This window comes from Amblyomma mixtum, chromosome 2, assembly GCF_055824585.1.
Source record: "Amblyomma mixtum isolate Tamu chromosome 2, ASM5582458v1, whole genome shotgun sequence".
NCBI classification, from domain to species: Eukaryota; Metazoa; Arthropoda; class Arachnida; order Ixodida; family Ixodidae; genus Amblyomma; species Amblyomma mixtum.
Window position 1 is genome coordinate 192,809,298 of NC_143013.1, and position 20,115 is coordinate 192,829,412.

A 20,115-nucleotide genomic window follows, 5' to 3' on the forward strand; every position below is an offset into this window, starting at 1 on the left:
TGGTACGGCTTTATTGAAGCGGTCAGCCTCCAGCCAGTTATCAGTTTGGGAGTCCTGCAAGGTGCGGACGGAAGTCGGCAGTTTATTTTGCACCATTATTCTCAGCTGTACGTAAAGCCTTTGAACGTTCCACTTCAATGTTTGCGTTTTTGTTTAAGACAAGAATGCACTAAATTTGTTTTCAAGATTTCACATCTGAGCACAGGTGTCCCATGCATACACAGGTTATGCTGAAAGCATATACATCTCGCATACACTAGATGGTGGCCAGGCCCTTTGATTCTCCTATGAGAGTGCTGCGAGTTCTCAAAATGCCTTCGACAGGATGTTTCTCCTCGCTTCAGGAGGCATCAGATCGTCAGTAGTCACCACAGGGTACAGTGGCGAAGAAGCGAGAACAAGAAGACGAGAAAAATGTCGTCATAAGCTCTGCGCGCCCGTGTTTTAGGAAGTTAAAAAGCAAGCAAATCCGTGCCATGCACCTGTGTCTGCCAGTGAATATGTTAACGGCGGTCGAAAATTAGGCTCACCTTTGACAAAGCACAGCAGCAAGCTCACAGCAATGAGTAGGGCTGCGTAGAATGGGAACCGCATGATCCTATGCACTGGGATCAACTTCGTTGAGGTCATGAAACAAAGAAAAAAGAACTAAGCACAGGCGGTAATGCTCGCTTGGATTAACGTCACAATGGTGCAAAATGGCTGTGGTAGACGGCGTATTAGTCAGCTCCGTTTAAATGTCGTCCGTATGGCACTTTTAGCCTGCACTGACATCGGGCAGCATGCGAGAATTTGTGCATTGGGCTCGCACTGAAATGTCCCTGCCGTGGCACCTACTCGTTCCTGCTAAACTTGGCTCAGAAGCCAAGCGATGTACCCGCTAAATCGCTGCGGCTGGTCTTCAGTTATGTTTGGCTCCGTCTGTGTGTTGACACGTGCCAAGTAACATTCTCCGTCTCCGGCGAAGCAATCGGACAAGCCACACAGGTGGGCCACTCAGGTGATGTGACCTTTTGGCGCCATCACTACCTGCCCACCGGACTGTGATGAAACAGACAACACTGGCAGGTGGCAGTTAATGTATGGTCTCGAAATGTTGCGCGGGAGGAGGAACTGCTATCTAATAGTAGTGGCGCATCGCTTAACTGCTGCTCAACTGCGCCAGGAGTGATATGAGGACTCCCAGGTGCTATGAATGGTAAGCAGATAATGACCAAATCATGTATGGGTATTTGTCCGTGAACACTGTCGCGTTATACTCTTCAGGTGGAGCTTACCTTAAGTTCCCCCTACAATTGTTAGTAAGCGCTGCGTTTCCTCGTGTCATCTTTTTCTCTTTATGTCCGTTTAACACTGGTAGTTCTGTGATGCTTCCGAGCCAACTAACCGACAAACATTTTAAACGCTGAAATCCTCACATCTGCCTGAATAACTTTTGTGTCACGCTGACATAGAATACGTGTTCAGCATTCTCTTTCCCGTGCACGAGCCTAGAACAGCTGCAGCATGGGCATTCTGAGCGCACTAAACAAATAACAGAAGTGTGCAGCAAGACCTCACTCCACAGATACCTGCGCTGCGCACCAAGGCGTACGTGCATATCCGGGAGCCGGTTCCAACGCAGCTCCAGCGCTCCGATATTTCATTGTTCACGGGCCGCGGAGGAGAGATTTTGATGAACGCGAAATGCTGAAATGCATGTGCGCTGTGCAATGGCAGGGCATGTTAAAGAACTTTAATTATAGATATAGCCCGGAGCGCTCTGCTAAAGTACCTCGTTCCTCCTTTCAACCCGTTTTAGCCCTGTTGCTCATGGTGGAGACCTGGTATCGACCATGAATGACACACTGTGCGTTTTATTGTTCTTTTTTTAATGCAAACCCTATCGAAAAATCTCATATATATATATATATATATATATATATATACACACACACACACACATATATATATATATATATATATATATATATATGTGTGTGTGTGTGTGTGTGTGTGTGTGTGTGTGTGTCTGGTTCATACGGTTTGGTTTGGTTTGGTTTATGGGGTTTAACGTCCCAAAGCGACTGAGGCTATGAGAGACGCCGTAGTGGAGGGCTCCGGAAATTTCGACCACCTGGGGTTCTTCAACGTGCACTGACATCGCACAGTACACGGGCCTCTAGAATTTCTCCTCCAAAGAAATTCCAGCCGCCGCGGCCGGGATCGAACCCGCGTCTTTCGGGTCAGCAGCCGAGCACCATAACCGTTAAGCCACCGCGGCGGCCTGGTTCATACGAGATTATGGAATATGTGTATATGTGTCTTATCTGTCATATGTCATAGGTGCCTCGTTTACAATTATTGAGAAAGGAAAGAGGGCTGGGGTGGAATTAAAAGGCAGTTAACAATAAAATAGCTTCCATAGAAGTTAGTGGAGAAAAAATTGTCAGGGCGAAAGAAAAAATACACACCCTTCGGGATTCGAACCACTGTCCTAGATATCTACAACTCACGACACTAACCACTACACCAAGGCTGCCACGGAAAATGTCTGCGTTATATTTGCATGACAAGATTTACGCTATGCTTCCCACTACTTTGAAATTCGAGGGTTAGGTGCGAGGTCAAATGTTTATTTGCCAGGTTTAACAAGCTGAACTAAAGCCGACTGCGCTTCCACTGTTATTGTGAATCCTGATGTGCTCTGTGATAAGCACTGAAAGATCTGATATTTGTACGTATTTTAATTTTCACAGCGCCTGCACCATTCATCGTAGTACTCTCATTGCGCACCTATTGTTAACTACAGTCGGAGCTCTGCCATGAAAATACCTGGCGTTATCCGATATGTATCTTTACAACAGCTGAACTAAGCCCTGAAGGCAATATTTGCCTTCTATCTGAACGTTTGTCCAAACACATTGGAAACTCCGTACGTCCGACGGTTTGGATAGCCGCTGTTTACAACAAGAGGGCACAAGAGAGAATCAAGGAGAAAATTATGTGAAACAGGCCAAGAGTTTTTGTTATGCGTTGGTTGGGCACTAGTTGATCGCTTGTTTATCCCTTCTTTTCCGCGTGCTTCAAACAGCAAGGCCCACTCTATAAGAGGCACTCATGAGCGGCTATCTGTTTCGCACGAGATTGATGTAAGCTGATACGATGCATATCGGAGCTCTTGTGTACGCACGAGTGTCGCGTGTCAGTTGAGGTAAGCTGCATATGTAATAAGTCGATACAAGGCACATTTCCGTAGCGCGTGAACTACTATATATGCAGCACATGTGTTCATCGATGACATTTGTGACGCGTATCACCTGTTACGCAGTCGATACACGTTCATAGGAGACACATTTGTGACACATATGAACTCGTATGAAGCATATGCGCTGATACGAGGCGCTTTTCTCGACACATATGGCTCATATGCTGCCCATATGAGTCCATACGAGACACATATGTGACACATATGAACTCGCATCAAGCATATATGTGTTCATATGAGGCATATATTTGACACATATAACTCATATGGGCTGCATGCGAGTTCATACGAGACACATATCTGACACATATAGCTCGTATGTAACGCATCTGAGATGATACGAGACACATATGAATTTATATGAGATTTTTCGATAAGGAATTGTTCTGTGGAGGCACTGAAGTTATGAACCTTTCAGGCACTGATGTTCCTTTCGCAACATTTTCGCTTTTGCAAAACTCTGAGGGTAAAATTTGCCGAAAAAAAAGTTTTGCAGAATGGCATAAAACTTTATGAATCACAATTGTGTCATTGTCTCAAATTTTACGAAGTTTTCAAGCTCGTGGAGTAAAAACGGCTTGAAACAGATATTTTGGGTCTAATTTGATGAATTTTCGCTTGCGTTTAGAAAAATAATTGTCCACAGAGAGAAATGGAGAAGTATGAAAGAGCTTTGCATATTCAACGGGGCTGCAATAAAATAAAAAAAGTGGGATGGCGATCAGAACATATTACTAAGATAGTTTTAGAAACATAGCGCTTATTTTAGGGAGACCCTAGACAAATGAGAGTTGAAAATGCCAAATTACATTGGCAGAGGTTGAGCCTGGCAACGGCGCCACTATACTGTCCTGCAGGTGCTAAGAGAATAACCTACAAGAACACCAGCAAGCTTTATATGAATGAAAGAATTATGCGTATGCAATTTTCAGTTTCCAGGTAAGTACTGCACACTACGTCGCCTTTAAGACTGCAAAGATTCAGCTATATTTCTAGTATGTAAACAAAAGATCCTAATTTCTAAAGCGGTCCCACTTCACATTTAACTGCCCTTTTCTAATATTAAGTGATATCAGGGCCGCTGGCCAGAAGGCAAACTAGACGTTTCGGCTGCAGCACGAGTAGTCTTCACAAGCATTTAATATCAATAGTGTAAGGACGGATTGACCAAAGAACGCCGTGGTTAAAGGCGCCTTGGTCTGCCCACAGAGGGCTCCAGGACAGTTATTTTTTAAGTATTTTGCCCAACGAAGCCGGCAAACAGATTGAACTGAACAAGCGCTGGGTACCCGACGGCAGTGTGCGTCGATCCGGCACTTCCAGTACACGAGACATACTTTATGTCCCCGCTGCCATAATGAAGGGCAAAATTTATTGCCATCACTTCACGAAGTGCGCAAGACAACACTTCCTCTTTATGCTCACACTGATGGCAATGGCATATTACGTGCGCTGTGGCTTGCAATCAGGAAATAACGCAGGTAAAGCAATAACGTTACGTTTTTTTTTCGCAATTAAGCATAACTACACCCATGTAATTTTAGAAATATGCCAGGCTAGTTTCTCTTAGGGTGGAAGCAAAGCTGTAATTTTTACTATTAGACCCATGCAAAAGCGGCGGTAATAACAGAGGATGGCACAACGCTTACATTTCCACGGAATATTGAATATTCTGACTGGAATATATTCTTACCGTAGAGCTGGTGATGTGGTAAACAGAAAGCTTTCCTCTGTCGCCGCGGTGGCTCAGTGGTTATGGTGCTCGGCTGCTGTCCCGAAAGACGCGGGTTCGATCCCGGCCGCGGCGGGTGAATTTTTTTTGGAGGAGAAATTATAGAGGCCCGTGTACTGTGCGTTGTCAGTGCACGTATAAAAACCCCAGGTGGTCGAAATTTCCGGAGCCCTCCACTACGGCTTCTCTCATAGCCTTAGTTGCTTTGGGACGTTAAACCCCATAAAACCAAACCAAACCAAAAGCTTTCCTAAATGGAAAATGAAAATTGCTTTTAGAGGAAAGGAAATGGCGCAGTAAATGTCTCACATATCTCGGTGGACACCCGAACCGCCTCATAAGGGAAGGGATAAAGGAGGGAATGAAAGAAGTAAGGAGGAGAAGTGCCGTAGTGAATACCCAGTGGTGGTGGTGAAAATATTTTAATGAAATTTTTTAGGAGGTTGTAGCGGCGGCTGGAGCTCTTAGTTCGGAACCCCATTGGCGTAGGCTTCTGTCCGGGCCCTTTCGATGAGTTCTTTTTGACTTGTTTCGTCCGAGCTGGCCAGAGATGCCTCCCATCCCTCATGCGTTGGCTGGTTATTGACAGTGACCGCCTGATTTTGTTGGCAGGCAGGACCTGTACCACATGGTACAGGTGGACCTGGTGGACCATATGGTGGACCTGTACCGTATGGTACAGGTCCACTTTCACCCCGCAGAATTTGCACTGTGACTCAAATGACTCCGGGTCTATTGCGAGTAGTCTTCGTGGACTGTTGTAAGTTTTGGTCTGTAGATTCCGGAGGTGTAGTTCCTTCCCTTTGTTCACTGTTTTAGCCGGTGGAGGGTAGACCCGACGGAATAAACTTAAGTGCTGAAGTATGTCGTTGTATGTTAGTAGTGGGATAAGAAGTTCCACGGCATCCGTACCGGGTGCCCGGGGGAGAAATTCTCGGGCGGAGGCATGTGCGCGCTCGTTCCCTGGGATGTCCTGATGATCTGATACCCATATTAAGTGTTTGTGTGTGGGTTGATAGCCACGGGTGCAGCTATCTTGCAGGATGTTATCTGCTAGCGGTGCGATACTGCCCCTGACTCAATTGCGATACGCTCTCTGTGAATCTGTACGAATGTATTCCGAGCTAGTGTGTGTTGCAGCTAAAGCAATCGCCACTTCTTCGCAGACAGTATGTCCGGGCTAGGCAGTACTAGTCCGTCCATCAAAAGAAAACATTCGACAGAAGTCTGTCTGGTTGGGAAATTTAATGTTAGGAGAAGGTAAGTGACGCCAACCAAGTAAAATACAGGAAAAACACGACGTTTCGGGACCGGCTCGGCCCCTTCTTCACGGTGTGACTACGGGCGAGCGCAGCTTGGCTTTTTAAGCCCCTGTGTGGAGGACCTGCGGGTCAATGGCCGCAGCCCATGGACGTCCATTGTTTCATTTTGGCGCACTACCACGACTGCTGTCATTCCCTGCTTCCAACCCGCTACATCGACATAGAACACGCCCTCGCGCTCGCCGTAGTGCGTTTTGATAGCTTCACCTCGTGCTTGTCGTCTTGACTGGTGAAAACCAGGGTGCATATTCCTCGATAGTGGAGCTGCCTTGAATTATCCTCTCCATGAGGCTGGAATGTAGTTTTTGGCCTCTAGCTGTCGGGGACAATTGATGTTTAAATCACTGAGGACTTGTCGGCCAGTCCGAGTAGTGGAGAGCCGTACCACTTGCGCCGTGAGGTGTGCATCTATTAGCTCGTCCATCGTGTTGTGCATTCCCAGTCGTAAGAGCCGGTCCGGCGATGTCACAAGGGGAGGCCCAGGGCCTTCTTGTAGCCTGTTCTGATTATGACGTCCAGGTTCTTGATGTCACGCTTCTTGAGGCGGAGGTTGGGTGCTGCGTAGACGACGCGGCTTACGTCGAAAGCTTGCACCAGTCGCAGAGTGTCTTCATCTCGCATCCCTGATTTGCGCGTCGTTATCCTGGCGATCATCCTGGCGACATGCTCGCTCATGAGCCAAAGTTTCTGGAGGGTGAGGAGGTTGTCCGTTGTTATTTATGTACCGACCCAGTATCTTCAGGGTCTGAACTTCCTTGATCAGTGAGTTGTCATCGCGGGTGTTGATGGTGTCTTGACTATTGCGCTGACGGAAGACTATGAGTTCAGGTTTTTCGGGAAGCAGGTTAGTCCGTGCCCGTGCATAATTTTGAGCTGCTGTTGCCGCTGTTTGTAGTTGTTCTGCAATCATTCCCATACTTCCCGCGCTTGTCCAGATGGTTATAACATCAGCTTATAGGGCATGGCGTATGCTTTGTGCCTGATTGAGAAGGGGTGTGAGATTTAGAAGCGCAATATTGAAGAGAAGTGGGGATAGTACTGCCCTTGCGGAGTGCCTCTCGTGCTCATCTTCATTGCGTTGTTTGTTTTGTGCCGGTGCTGATGTTGACGATTCTGTCCGTAAGGAAATCGCAGATCTATGAGTAAACTCGCTGGACACAGTTCGCGCTGTGAACGTTGTTCAGGATTGTGGAGTGCTTCAGGTTGTCGAACGCTCCCTTAAGGTCAAGGGTTAGCTCGGTTGCTGTTTCTGCGTGCGACATCAATGACTTCGCGTTTGAGTTGCAGATGAGCATCATGGGTGGACAAGTGTTCCCTGAACCCAAACATTGCCTGTAGTAGTGGCTCACTGATCTCAAGATAATTGGAGGCGCGCGTGGACTGCCTTTTCCATGCGTTTGCCTGGCACGATGTGAGGGATATCGGGCGCAGGTTTTCGATGCTCATTTTCTTGCCGGGTTTGGGGGTAAAGTGTGCACTGGCTGCTTGTGGAATGGTTCCGGCACGCCAGCATTTGTTTATGTAATCCATGAGTTGCTGCAGAGCCTCCGTGCCGAGGTTGACCAGAAGTCCGACAGAAAATTTGTCGACCCGGGGCTGCGCCTCGGCACATAAATGCTAGTGCTTCAATGATTTCCTCTAAAGTGAAGTCTCTATCTAGGTCTTCGTTCGGTTGCCCCAGGTACTCCTTATTGGAGGGTTCTGGGCCTCTTGCAATGCAGACATAGCGATGCATGTGTTCATCCACGAGTTCGTGATCCGTGCCTTGAAAGCTGTGTAGGGCTCGCTGAAAATTTGTGTTGCTCACTCTTCGCTTTCAGAGGGTCAATTAGGCACCGCAGAAAGTTCGACGTATCCTTGGTGTCTAGGTGACTTTTGAGGGCTTCGGACACCTTGTTAGCCGATTGGTGCGAGTGAGGTCCCATGCGTATTGGTTCGCTTGAATAATAAGCTTGGATATGCGAATTCTGAGTTTCCGATTGTGTCTTTGTTTTTTCCATCATTTCTTTAAGAATATGTCTGGCTTCCCAAAGGTGTAAGAGGTGGTTGTCAGTAGGTGGGTGGTCCTCCGTGGTGGTGAGGGATTTTGTGAGCTTTTCTTTAAGGTCGAGAATGGAGGCAACCCAATCATCATAGCTGATTATTTGTTCCGATGTAGCTAGGTTGGTGTCCTTCCTGAATGTCTACCAGTCTGTAATTCTGGCTTGCCCTCGTGGTTTGCTGTGCTTGTTGCTTTCGAAGATGGTCTGCAGTACGTAGTGATCACTCCCTATGGTCTCTCCCGTATTGAGCCACTCATAGTTGCGGGCATTGGGGAAGAGTGTGAGGTCGGGGGAAGTATCCCGCGTTATGCTGGTGCCGACTCGAGTCGGGTGCTGCGGGTTCGTGAGGAGTCAGGGCCATGTGAGCGATTGCGGGTGCTAGTTTTCTGCCTTTCGCGTCTTCCCTTTGGAATCCCCACAGGGGCTAGAAGCATTAAAGTCACCAACTGCAGCTAGGGGAGCTTTTTTGGGCTTCTCTTAGTGCTTTAAGAAAGATCATGTCGAAGGCTAACCGGTGCTATTTGGGGCGACTATATATATTGGGTATATAGGTGCCCTGGCTGTTTCTGTGCTGTGGCAGTAGATTTATGAAGGCATATTCAATGTCGCTGTCTAGATAGAGGTCTACAGTGGTTGCCCTGCACGATTTATTGTCCAAGATCCATGTAGAGGGATTTGTTTGATATGTTGAGTAACCTCCGACGTTAGCCTCCATTCGAACTTCTATCAGGGCTATTATTTGCGGCGTATGGGCACTAGAGTCTACGTATTATAATGTTTCTCTCTTCTGTTTTAGTCCCCTACAGTGCCACTGTAGGATGGCAAGTTATGTCTGGGTTGTGGCGCCATGCTGAGGATTAGAAACGAGGGTCTCTATATGTGGTGCACCCTCAGGTTGTTGATCTAGCTGAGTGCTTAGTAGGCGACGAGTTCCCATTTTACCCTGTAGCTTTGTGCCCTTATTGTGTGAAACACCTGTTAATTCCTGAACTTAGCGGTCAATACCGATCTCCTGCGCTTGAATACTGATTAGAACTGATTCGAGGTTTTTCATCATGGGTTTAATAACTGATTGCAACATGCATTTGATTGTCATCTCGATTATAATTTGGAATTTATTCTCAATGAGGTCTTGAATTGTGGATCTGAGCGAGTGATGCGTTCCTGGGTTTGAGGGTGCTCTGTATATTGCAGCTTTGGTGCCTGCGGTGGTGGTGCCTCTGGAGTAGGTGCCTGGTGTGCTGCGTCTAAGGAAGTTGCTTGCCTCTCGGAGGTGCTAGTGCCTAACCGGTGTGGAAACGGAGGGGGTTTGTCTGGTTTATCTCCTTTCATCGGACATGCCTGTTGCGTCGATGCAGGTAATGTACTGTTCGGATTGACTGCGATGCCTAATTGGTGTTTCAATATCCTATGTTCTCATTTGAGTTGTTCAATCCCTGCTTTAAGTCGCTTGTAAGCCAACGCTTCGCGGGAGGAGGAATCTGCATCTGCCTAGCCCAACTTGCTGCCGTTGCACTGCTCCTTGTTATGGGGTCGTGTTGTCCTCTCGGCTGGACGGCTGCCGTTGTGGTGCGACACCTTATTAGTAGTGCAGGTCCTTTCCTTAAAAAGTGTGTGCCGGGTGGTGCTGATTGGTTGCTAGAGGATTGGGCCGGGTGGGTCGGTGAGTCCATTCTTTCCCAGCGCACGGTAGTCTACCGTACACGCACTGGTGAGGAGGTCTCTGCCAACCCTACTCTCGGCAGCCCTCAGGGACCCCCTGTCTCATCCCCTTTGTGGAGAATAATAATAGCAGACCTTCTCGAGTGTCCAATGCCTCCTGGCGTAAAAATACAGACGTATGCCGACGATACCATTGTGTTGGTTCCGACCCGCACACGCCACCAGCTGGAGCAGTTGTGTGCGGACGTCCTTGACAGAAGAGCCTGTTGGGTCTCACATTCGCGGGTGACGATTTCGTGGACAAAATCATTTTCTATGCTGTTTTTCTATGCGTGGGCGGAATGGAAAGGCGCAATCCCACCATGCGCTTATCGGGCCGCCCTTAAGTTTCAAACAGGAACTCAAAAGTTTAGGCGCTGTCTTCGACCGCCACCTCATTCTTCTGCCTCGTGCTCACTTCCTCCGCGTCAAGGCAGAGATCTTCACTTCGCGTCTTGACTCATTTCTATCGTTACACCGTTGCCTCAGTCGTTCTTCTCCACGTAGGCTTTATTTCTAAGTAATACAACCCGCTCTTACTTTCGCCGCGCCCGCTTGGTGGTCTCGCAACGTAAATTCCCGACTTCGGGACAAGGTTGTTTCTGTGCAACGCGTCTCTCTTCTCGCTATCACAGGGGCATTCCACACGACGAGCATGGCTGCACTTCAAGTACTCCTCCGGATACCCCCTCGCCCCTTCGAAATGGATTGCCTTTGTGCAGAGTACAACCTTTTAAACGGTGTAGATCCCGTCACCATTGGAAGTCACACTTGCCTACCTTATAATACCTAGCCCCGCTTTGATCACTGGTGCGACCATCCCTCTCTGGCTTCCCGGTTCTCCTTCACACGTCTTCTCTCTTTCCTTCTCAGTCCTTCCTTTCCGGCATCCATTTATTCACGGACGGTTCTTATACGTCCCACTCTGCGGGTGCTGCTTACGTCGCATTCACGTCTTCCGGCGCTCTGCGGAACGTGGGCTGGTTTCGTCTCGAGACAGCCTCTAGTGCCTTCCGTTCTCTGTTAGTTTCCCTTGTGGTCTCGTGCTTTGCTTATTCGCGTTGCTGTTCGCGTTTCTTTTCTTTCCCCTGTCTCTCGTGTTTAGTCCCGTCCGAATGGCTCGTAGACCTCCCTACCATTTCTGCGCCACCCCATATCTCATGTGGTCGGGGGCACCATATAGCCAATTTTTCCCTGCCCCTGCCTCACGGGCATGTGGATGGCATGTGGAGCTTGCTATTTCCACACCTTGCGTGCACACGCAGTCTTCGTTGTGTTTGTTTTGCGTTTTTTGTGTTTATTTTTATTCTTTTAGTTTGTTTTTAATTTTTTCCTTTCTTTCTTCTAGCTATTATATTTTTTATTTTTAACTCGATTGGTTATTTTTTTCCGCTAGCTCTTTTTCTTCTCTTCTTTACCTGCCTTTTTCTCATTTATCTTGATTCACTTTTCTATTTCCCGTTTTTTATGTAACCCCTGTGCTTTCTTAAGCCCATTATCTCCTGCTTTTTCTTTTCTCCTTGCTTTTTTTTTCTTGTCTCATTTTCCTTCCTACATATCCCCGCCTTTCCCTCAGCCTAAACGCCTGCGAGCCTGTCTGAAGAATCTGGGCATGCCGGACCCATACATGTTTCATTTTCATTTGGTCCTTCTTATCCCTTCAGGGGCGTCTTGCCCTAAAAATCACTTTTGCCCGGCCATCATTTGTGCCTTTTTTTTTCTCTAGTAGTTGGTTTTTCCTAAATTTTCTCTTGGGCGTTGGCCCCTTTTCTTTTATTTTCAATTTGTTCGCCTGCGATAACCTCTGTTTAGGTACGGGCTTCCTCTCACATTTTTTATTGCATTGTATTTATTGAGAGTTCCACAATAAAAGGGGTCAGTCTGTCCCCGCTACTCGATGGGCCTTTGCTGCTGGACCCGTTGCAAAGCCTGAACCAGGACTGGTGGTTAACTCGTACTGTGCTGGGCTTGGTTGGTTGTGATATTAGGAACTGGTACTTGCATTGATTCGACCCCATAGGATGTGAACCTTCGCAAGCCGTCCACTTGGGTTGGTGCCACAATATTGTGGGTGGCTTGATACTAGGTTGACATCGAAATAATAATTATTCGGGACAACCTGCCCACCACTGCACTCTCCGTAAAATTGGAGGGGCAGCATCGACAAACTTCGCCACCCCACGTGCAAGAGATGAGGTTAGACTGCTGACCGGCGATAGTGGCCACGCCTGATTAGCCGTTGACCGGAGTCATGAGGCGTAGGTGAGTTCTTAACAAGCAAGAATCTTAACTTCGGCAATGAATAACGACAACCAGTTACAGCACTACAAACAACAAAGTAGCGTCAATACATAAGCGCTACGCGAATATCACAGGATGAGAACACAAACACTACAATTAACACGTAGAAGGAAACATCAAGACGATTACTATACCGCACGTTATAACAACAAAGCAATACTGTACAAAAGGTTACTAGAAGAAAGAATGACAGGACAAAGAAAAGAGTAAAGCGAGTGCAAAGAAACGATGGCTTAGCTGCGTAGTGGCAAGGTCCGGTCGCAGGGAGCGTTGGGCTGCGGAGGCGCGTGGGGCTAATGGGGGGTTACGGATACGGGCGAAATTGGGCCACGCGTCTTCCACGCGTCTTCGTGGCAGCCGTCGCCGCGCTCTACGCGTCAGACACCCGCCTCAGCTCGCTTGCCGACCACTTCCCTGGCTGACCTCACACATGTCCGCACGCACCGAAATCTCCAAGCCAACTAACTCGCTCGCGGTTTTCCCGCTGCCACGTTCCGGCGGCAAACCAACAAAGAAACAGAAACCAGCAAATGAATCCTCCAAGCACAGTGCGCCAACGATTTGCAGATGTTGAGAACGGGGGGAAAGAAACACGAAGAGATTGAGAAGGGACGCGAGGGAAAGCCGCGGTCTTCCCCAGGAGCGATGCTAAATTGTCAAGGTCGGTAAGGGTGTTGGGTACAGGGCCCGGCGACGCTCTAAAGCGCAGGCGCTGAGATCGGCGGTACCAGCGCGCGCTAGGGGAAAATAAAGATGGACAGCGCGTGCTCGGAGCGCACGCCCTGCACGGGCTGTTCGGAACTAGAAGCCTGCCAAGCTGGTAATCTTGCTCTGGTGCTCCGCTGCGACCCCGAAAATCTTCAACAGTGGTGACTCCGGCCTAAGACATGACCGACCCCGGCAACCTACCGCCCTCAGGCGACCTTCCGCCTGACGCTACCTTGCGCCCACGGGACGTTGCAGTTCTCCAGCTCCGCCTACTAACATTCTGGCCCAAGTGTCCGCAGATCTGGTTCGCCCAAGTGGAAGCCATCTTCCATCTGCACCACGTCAGCTCGGAGGAATCTCGGTTTCGTCATTTACTTTCCAACCTGCCTCCTGAGGTGGCTCAAGAGGTAGCGGATCGCTGCACCCTTGGGCGATGCCCCGTATCAGCGACTAAAGCAGGGCATTCTGGGCCGCACCACATCACACTATCCCTGTGCCAACGGCAAAGTCGAGCGGCTCCATCGCCAGCTCAAGGCTGCCCTTACTGCGCGCCTGGATCGCGAGCACTGGGTAGACCACCTCCCTATGGTGCTCCTAGGCCTACGTGCCGTCCTGCGTCGTGACCTTGGCAGGGAGGTACCGACCTCGTCTTCGGTACCTCCCTGCGGCTTCCCGGAGACATGCTCGTACCTTCGGCTCCCTCGTTCCAACCCCTGCAATACCTTCAGCGCCTACAGGACTGTCTCCAGCACCTGCGCCCAGTGCCGCCTCGCTCAACTGCCCATCAAGTCTTTATGCACCCAGACTTTGCTTCCTCGACGCATGTTTTTCTCAGGCGAGACGCTGTAAAGGCGCCTCTTACCCCCTCATACGACGGCCCGTACCGCGTCCTCAACAGCACGACAAAGTCAGCGACAATCCTTCTCGATGGTCGTGAAGAGGTCGTCCATCTCGATCGACTCAAAGCCGCGTACCTCGAGACACCTCCCCAGGAGCTCCCCTGAGATGTTGCCGGCCCACCTGCAGACTTGCTTACCGCCGTGGCTACTCCATCTGTGCCCCGTCGGCGCGTACATTTCGCCGTTCCGTCTAGGCGGGGGGCTCTATAGCGCCCGGCGACGCTATAAAGCGCAGGCGCTGAGATCGACGGTACCAGCGTGCGCTAGAGGAAAATAAAGATGGAGAGCGCGTGCTCGGAGCGCACGTCCGGCACGGGCTGTTCGGAACTGGAAGCCTGCCACGCTGGTCATCTTGCTCTGGTGGTCCGCTGCGACCCCGCAAATCTTCAACAAGGGCATTCAACCGGCCACTTCCCGTCCCCACCTCGTGCAATCGCTCGCTTCCCGGCGATAATCCTGTGGAGGGGCGGAGCGGCCTTGACCCTCCAGTGTCGCGAGTGGTCAACTGGCCCCAAGAGGGGCGCAAAATTATCGTCGCCGCGTCTTAACATGCTTGCGAAGAACCGGCGCCGTGGCCAGCCGTGGCCACCTCGGTCGCAAAAGAATAAAAGGAAAATAAGGCATGCACACAATTTGTTACAGTTAGCAGTCGTGTGATTCAGGAACATCTTGCTGACCGCACTGCGGACATCTTGACTTCGAAGGGCAAGGGCAAACATCCGCTCGTTGTCCATGTTTCCCGCACAGTGCCCAAGCTGGCATCGGTTTCTTGTATAGGCCTACGGGAACCGCTTCATCGTAGTAGAAGACGTGAAACGGGACCTGTCTTCCTTTAAACGTGATTGCCGCCCCGTTGGAGGAACCTATTTTCCTCACGCTCACCGCTGGTGCGTCCGGGGAGCGAAGCGCTTTCGTGATGTCTTCGTGGGAAACCCTCGGGTCCACTTTTGTTACTCCTTTGCACGTGTCGTCGGAGGGGCGGAGGTAGAAGTACACTGCGTGTGTCTTGCCCCAAGCTGAATTTCTTGAATTGCCAGGATCTTTCTGATTATTTGGGCGTCTCGCTCCCCGACGACGATGATGTTATTTTGGCATATGGGCCAAATGCTGAGCTCGATTGAGCTATTGTATACGCCAGCTACCATGTGTAAGGCGTTTCGGACCGCGTTGCTTGCCCTGAATTTGCTGAGATCCAGCGTTCCTTTAGGCTTGGTTATGATGACTGCATCGTGCTTGTCCAGACGCGGCTGCGGAGGAGGCTTCCAACGCTTGACTTGCGGTCAGCTGCAGCGGCGTATTCCCTGCCGCAGTGACGCGGCCATCTGGCGTTTGACCTTTCTGCCGTGCCGAGTGGTTGTCACGGGCTGATTCGCGCTCCCACTCGTCTATATTGCGTTGGATAGTCGCCTCCGTACCCTTTTCGAAAACTGGCGTTTTAGGCTGTTCCATGGTGACGATCTGCATCCCCTCCAGGTCGTATCCCGTCAGGGTCGTCATGGTTTGCGGCAGAGTTTGCCCGGGGAGCCCAGGCGGGCAACTGAGTCGTGGCCTGTTAGACTTAGCAACTCGCGCGATCCGCTTAGATTTCAAATTCTCGTGCGATTTAAGAAAACGGTCCTACCTGAACAAGGGCGGGTGGCCTACTCGTTGTTCTGGAAGTGTAGCCAGATTGTGTTGCAGCGCTTTGGCTAGTGCTTCGCGAAAAGATCATAGATTCGGCGGAGCCGACGTCAGACACGTCCGCTCTTCCCGACTCGTGAGGCGCGTCTCCCTCTCAAAGACGAGATCTGAGATTTCTAGAGAATATCCGACTCATTACTTTGAAGACGTCAGCACTGATTGCTCTATATTTATCACTGAAAATCGGTTGGTTTCGTTTATTGGGGTTTAACGTCCCTAAGCGACAATGAGGGACGCCGTAGTGAAGGGCTCCGGAAATTTCGACCACCTGGGGAGGATTAAAATGACATGGCTCAAGAAGAGCAGCTCAGTTGGTCACTCTGTTCCTGAGATGATCACTCTGTTCACTTTGTTCCTGTTTCTATTTTTTGCCTGGAAGTAGAGATTAGTGAGCTCATTTAAGTGAATTACAAACTATACTTTCTTAGTGCCCCCCTACAGCTTTGTGTGCGCCAGCCGGGGAAATGGCTAGATTGCACAAAACCATCTCTGCAGCTAAAAACTACCGGGGGCGTTTAAGGCTGCTTATGGGCTATGAATGAGAACGCACTGCGCACTGCTGCTGTTCGGCTTCATTTGAGAAGAACATGGTCCAGAGACATTGTCCCCGACTGAAAAAGCGGCTGTAATCGACGCAGAAAAGTGCTGTCTTTCTTTTTCACCAAAACAACCGGTGCCGCCCAGGAACTAGTCGATGGCTGGATGACGTCGTCGTGAAGCATTTCTTCAATTTGATCTCCGATAGCTTGGCGTTTTCTTGCTGAGTGTCAGTAAGGGCTTTGGCGTTGGGGTCAGGCGTCTTCGTGGGTTACAATTTGGTGTTTGGCGACGGGCGTTTGCCGGACTTGCGAAGACGACCAGAAGCAATCGCTGTAACTTTGACGAAGACCGCGTATCTGATCTTGCATGTTCTCAATGCCGAAAGTGGGAGAGTACTCTGGTTAGAGGGTGCTCCTGGTAGTCAATAGGAGAGGGCGAAGGTGTCTCGACCGTCTGATACTTACTCCAAGAAAGTAATCGTCGTGTCTCTATTCAGATGTCATTATTCTTCGCTGCATTTTGTCACGAGCACGTCCTCGGCGTAGGTTCAAGGCTTCGCCGGGTATTTAAATAGGGGGTTGGGCGTGCCGCCTGGGCTTCCCTTGGTGGCGGCATCATTCTGAAATCGGGTGGCGTCGTCGTCGAGGGTGCATGTGGTGTCGGCCTATTGGGGGCGGCGTCTTCATGTGCCGTGGTCGATGGAAGATCTTCGGCATTTCGTTCGAAGGCAACCTCACCTATAAATATTGCCGTCTTTAGTTTTCCTTACGGTGGCTACGTTACCTTTTGAGAACAGCCACTGCCTAGCGGCGCCCCGGCGACACAGAACGTTGTCTGCACGGCCATGGTCAGCGAGACAGACTGTTCGTGACACGTGCTCGTCTCGCCGCAGGTATTCTTCGATCTCCCGAGATTGTTGGCCAGGTGTGCTGGCGGAGCATCAACTGAAAATTTTGGCAGGCCTCTTATTCTCTAGGGGCAGTGTCGAAGAATATGGCCTGGTTCGCCGCAATCGAAGCAGAGCGGGCGCCATTCATGGGTGATCCTTCAGAGGTCTGGTTTTCTTGGCTGAGCTTGCAACTATGTAAGCGGGCGGGCGGCTGTGATATTTTGGGCGGTGGATAGGGCTCCAGGCGTAGGGTGGCATCACGCCTTTGGCTGCGCTTTGCGGCTGCGAAAGTCATGGCGTGGGGTTGTGTGGCCGTCGGAGTGGAGGGGCCGAGCGCCTGTTTCATTTCTCGTACCATAGTCACAGAGTCACTGATTGAGGCTGTGGGGAAAATGACAGTTGTCATCGTAGTTGCTCGCGGAACATTTCGTGGATGACTTCTTGCCAGTGGTCGCTGGTGGTTGTCAACATGTGCGGACGAGTTGGACAGACTTGAGCCAAGCGGTTGCACTGCCGAGCCCGGATGTCGAGAGACTTCTCAATCGTGGAGGCTTCTTCTTGTGTGAATTCATAGACGTTCTTTGCCACAGTCATCACGGGATCAGTGCGACCAAAGAGGCTCCTATCTCTTTAACGTACCAGCGGAAAGAAGATTGGGAGCTGAGTCCTAGATTCCAGGAGTTCAACAGCTCGTTGATGCCTCACAACGCTCGTGAATGACTTCAAAACTTCCTTCTAGAATAGGCCCTATATCGTTATGGAAGGCTCTTGGTATTCATACAATGTACGTGTTGAGCCCTATAGTTGCAAAAAGACGTGTGCGAAATCTCTCGTACCACCACAGATGGCAATACACATCTGCGCATTTGGTTACATAGCTAGTAGCACATGACTCGATTTACCTTAACTCGAAATGTGACAGACATTGCAGGCTCTACAACGGCATTCAAAGTGTAATTGATTTTGCTGCGGTGTTTTGCCGGCAGTCGGAGAGCGTTATATACTGATTACCTGAGAAGGTTTCCCTGTCCGTTGGTGGTCGCTGTCAAAGTGCATAGTCCCAATGGCGTAACAAGGTGGATTCCTGCTGTGCGGATCTGCATGCTGTCCCAAATGGCTGTGACTGTCCTCCGATGCGTGACGAATATTTCATTAATCATCGAATAATCGGCTCTTGTGTCCCAAGTGGTCCTGACTTTCCTAAGCTGCGCGACGAATATTCCACTAATCACCGAATAATCGGCTCTTGTGTAGGCGAAAGTGGTAACTTTTGGATAGACGGCTATAAGTCGGATGTCGCAGATTTTGCGCTGGATGTCGTCCTCGGCGTCGGGTCACGGCTTTGTCGCATATGAAAATGGGGGGCAAGATGTGTCGTCGGGGCATTTCTGAGTGATGGCGTCATTCTAAAGTCGGGGCGCGTCGTGGTCGAGGTTGTATGCGGTGTCGGCATATTGGGGGCTGCGTTTTCATGCGGCGTGGCCGGTGGAATATATTCGGCGTTTCGTTTGTGAGCTACCTACCTCACAGGGTTCCCGTCTTTAGTTTCCCCTGCAGGGTCTGGGGGACCTTCCACGAGCAGCCGCTGCCTAGCGGCGGCGTGGAGACACAAAACCTGGTGTGGACGGTGGTGGTGAGCGGGACAGACGGATCAATGACACGCACACGTCCTGGGGCTAGTATTGGTCGATGTCCCATATTCTGGCTAAGGTGGGGTCGAGTGGCATCAACCTAACATCCACGCAGGACCATTCATCTGTAGGGGCAGTGTCAAAGAATATGGCCGTGGTCGCTGCAACGGAAGCAGAGCGGGCGGCGCTGATGGGGGGTCCTCCCCAGGTCTGTTTTTCTTGGCGGAGCTTGCAATATATGTGGGCGAGTGGGCGGTTGTGATCTTTGGGGCTGTGCATAGGGCTCTTGGCGCAGAGTCGCAGAATGCCTTCGGATGACCACCGCGGCGGTGGAAGTCATGACCTGGGGTTGTGTGGCCGTCGGAGTCGGGATGCCAAGCGCCTGTTTCACTCCGCGTATCGCACTCACGAGAGTCACCGATTAAGGCTTCGGGGAAGATGGCAGCAGTAGTCATAGTTTCTCGCGGACAATTTCGCGGCTTATTTGCCACAAGTTGTCACTGTTGGTGGTCATCGTGTGCGTATGAGTCGCAGAGACTTGAGCCGAGAGGTTGTACTGCCGAGCTCGGACGTCGAGAGTCTTTTCAATCATGGAGCCTTAATATGTGGATTCCTGGACTGGTTTTGGCGCCTCAAAGCAAATCAAAGATTTGTTCTTTCACATTGCGCATTAAACACTGAACTTTCTTTTCCTCGGTCATCTCGGGGTCGGGGTGACAAAACAGGTGCTTCACCTCTTGGACGTACACGATGACGGGGTCGTTCGGGAGCTGGGTTCTGGACTCGAGTCATTCGGCTCTTTGTTTCCTTAGGACGCTTGTGAATGCTTTCAATGCATTCTTCTTGGATAGGCTCGATGTTGATAGGGAAGATTCGTGGTTCTTATACCAGGTATGTACTTAACCCTCCAGTGACAAAAAGACGTGTGCGATTTTTATCGCAACATCCTAACTGTTGTAGAATGCCGACCGCTGAAAGTTAGCCAACCATTCTTGGTGTTTTCACCTGGGGCGAGAGTTGATCCACCCGCGGTTGCTGAAGGATGATCCGAGTCGAGTTTTGTGGGGAGCTCATGGTGGACGTTGAAGCTTCATTGCGCTTTCGCCTGCGGTCGAGCAGGAACAGAAAGCCCGCCAGGGTCCCGAAAGGCTATATTCCTTGCCGCGAACGAAGCTATGTTTATGGATTTATTGTCTCTGCACGAGCAATGACACGGAAGTTTTCTTTAATAAACAATTGAAGGTACGAAACTCACAATAGATAATTCGCAATCTAACAACAAATAATAATTTTCTTAGAGGGCTTAAAATATCTCTTGAGCGTCGTGAAGTTTCCGACTTAATGCACTATTTTTTATTTCCACTAAGCATTGACGTTTCATCCCTCTCGCTTGACTCCAAAATAGCACTCGCTACCCAAATTT

General features: G+C 49.9%; 1 long non-coding RNA gene across 1 annotated transcript in view; it reads right to left on the reverse strand.

The window, feature by feature from the left end:
- Nucleotides 1–20,115, reverse strand: part of LOC149361943 (uncharacterized) — a 28,828-nt gene that overhangs the window by 2,877 nt on the left and 5,836 nt on the right. Inside the window, exon 2 of the long non-coding RNA XR_016288467.1 lies at nucleotides 531–615. This is a non-coding gene — a long non-coding RNA (uncharacterized LOC149361943). The remainder of the gene's footprint in view (nucleotides 1–530; nucleotides 616–20,115) is intronic.